Source organism: Montipora capricornis, chromosome 8, assembly GCF_036669925.1.
Source record: "Montipora capricornis isolate CH-2021 chromosome 8, ASM3666992v2, whole genome shotgun sequence".
Lineage (NCBI taxonomy): Eukaryota > Metazoa > Cnidaria > Anthozoa > Scleractinia > Acroporidae > Montipora > Montipora capricornis.
The window spans coordinates 32,763,249-32,765,915 of record NC_090890.1 but is presented as its reverse complement, the minus strand read 5'-3'; the positions used below and the strand labels follow the sequence as shown (position 1 = coordinate 32,765,915).

The 2,667-nt window shown below is 41.3% G+C and overlaps 1 long non-coding RNA gene across 1 annotated transcript; it reads left to right on the top strand.

Annotated features, from left to right (window-relative positions):
* LOC138059843 (uncharacterized) lies at window positions 1-2,392 on the top strand. Its single transcript, XR_011134263.1, has 2 exons — window positions 1-111; window positions 1,188-2,392. It is a non-coding gene; the product is annotated as an uncharacterized lncRNA (long non-coding RNA).
* Window positions 2,393-2,667: the final 275 nt, after the last annotated feature.

Genomic DNA, 2,667 nt, shown 5'->3' with positions numbered 1-2,667 from the left:
GAAAAAGAGCAAAAGACTCGTCGTGTTCTTTGGTCCTTGTAAAAACCTGGTTTTTTCATTGGAACCTTTCGGCTCTACCCTTCTTCCATTCGAAGGCTTCGTCAGTTCATGGTAAGTATTAGCTTTTGTTCACTTATCTATATTTCACGATGAAGGGAATGTTTAGTCCCGCTAAAAAGTACTTAACACTCACTTTGGGAGGAAGTCGACCTCCATTTGGCAAATGAGAATGATTCTCACTGAATCTAAGAAAGCAAAACAGTAAGGGAAAATAAACATTTGGAAAAAAGAACTCGAAATGTCAGTGTTGCCAGTTCTCAACACTAATCGCGCGTACTTCATGAATATTACAGCTTTGTGAAACTACTTTTTGTTATGGTGAGGTGAGAAGAGGGGCTTCTATTTATCCCTTTCTTTTTTTTGACGTTGTGGGAGGGTAACTCACTGGTGAAGACCGGTAAAAGAGCTGTGGAAAGGCTTGCTTCCACGATCATCTGCAACCACCTTGTCCAGGTTTTTCTTGCTCAAGAATTGGTCGCTCAATGTGCTGGGTACTAACCGTTTGTGGGGGCGATGGATCCCACCATTAAGCTTTCTTTCGAGTTTACTTTTCACCACAGCAGTTGCGTTTTATGCCTTTTAAAATTTGCGTCTACTTACTCCTCGCCTTGTTGTTGGAGCGTCTGTCCTATCTCCCCGTTTAAACCCTGGAAACGTATCAGAGATTTGGATTAATCTCGATGCCTTGGACTCTTTTGCAAACGTTTTTGCAACCGGCTTCTTGCATCTGAACCTCTTGGTTTCGAATTTACGTTGCTTATCTATATTCCCATTGCTGCGGAGTGAGCGAAGCGAAGGAGCCGCTATGTAATATGGATTGAAGGAAAGATTTAAGGAAAAGTATGTAAGGTACGACGAATTCTCGAATTTGCCACTTTTTTCCAGAATGCGTTGCATTTAACCAGAATAGACTGCGCTACGGACAGCTCAAATGAACATATATAACGAGGCTGTCATGACCCCGCTTGCTTTTCGATGATTGGGGGCTATCCAATGAGTGGTGTCGTTTTGCTCTCTGATTTTGCATCATGCATGATTTTCACATTCGTCGCTTTCGTTCCAGTATGTGAAAGTTCTGTGAATCTTGATAGATTTTAAGTTACATGGTTCGCTTTTTTCTCTTGCAGACAATTCTGCCATCTGAACTTTGAGCTTCGTATTTCATCGTTTGGCGCTGTTACGCCTTCTTGGTGGAAATCTAGAATCATCAGAAGAACTGTGACGAAATCGTCGTTTGTCAAACTTGTAGAATGATTAGAAAAAGTACGGTGAAAAAGTAGCATACTCTATTTTCAAATGTGCTGAGATTCACGATGCATTTTTATAATCGAAACTGACTTGAGTTAGCTTGGCATGTGCTTCAAGCCGTTGCATTATGGTTCTACAGACATTTGTTGATGAGTATCGGGACAGATTTGAAGTTACAATTTAGCGTCTTTCTGCGTACAATTTAGACATCTGAAGGATCTTTGGATTCCCGCGATCTGTTGCAAAGGGAGTGTGTACTGTCTTGCTTCGTGCACGAATTTCGGATCAGTAGATTCTCAGCTAAGGTTTTGCATTTTCTTGCCTTTCACGTTTTCTCTTCTTCATCGTGGTCTGGAAAGGGAGTTGTCAGGGTTAAATTTTGTCATACTGACGATACTTTCATCCCCTCATTAAACTAAAAGGGCCGCGTTTACTTGAGAGAACTCGCGCCGGGACAACTACTTGATTACTTATCGTGTTTATATGATGCCTATGTGGTTTCATATCGTGTTGAAATGTGTGCGCACTTGACGTTGATAACACAAACGCTACCCGTTCCAGCATACCGAGAGTTGAAGTTCATACCGAAACGAGTGGTTTTTCTTCGTTTACCTGACACTATTACGGGATTTCTCACTGGAATGAAATTCTTGCTCGATCGGGTACAGAAATCGGGGTGAACTGGCACCAGTATGACATTTTCTGGTGGTATCCGTGTAAACCAATGTGGAGCCACAAGAGGGAACCGACGTGAACTCGTTCCGGGACGAAAATCGCCCTGGTACCGATGTAAACACCCCCTAAAATAAGCTCTACTGACTTATTTTAGAGGGGTTTACCAATGATGAATGAGGTCACTATCAACAAAATGTACTGCACCATTACTATCTGTATATCAATGTGACGGTACAATAAAAGTAAGCGTCTTCAAAAACTCACTTCTTCGTAATGCAGTGTCGGAGGATCCTCCTGTTCAACTCTTCGACAAAACAAAGGAAATTGTTAGTGTTGATCTGTGAAGAAAACTGTACGAGAGTGGAATAACTTTGAGCATTTAGGTAAAAAAATAAATTTAGCCACATGGTTTGTGGTGTTTTAAAGTCATTGGGTGAAAGGGGACAATGCTTTTGAGTGGCGTAGAGGGTTAAGACTATAAATATATACATTGACTTGAAAAAAGAGGTTAAAAAGCTCTTTGCATCGTGATGATTTGAGATCTCATCACTTAGACCTCTTTGCCACTGGAATATTTTGTTTTCTTTATTGTCAATTTTGGTCGATGTGTGGTGTTCCTCACCTAGTAAGGTGGTTCGGATCCTGTTCGTTATCTTCACTGTCCTCAGTATCCTTGGAAGAGAC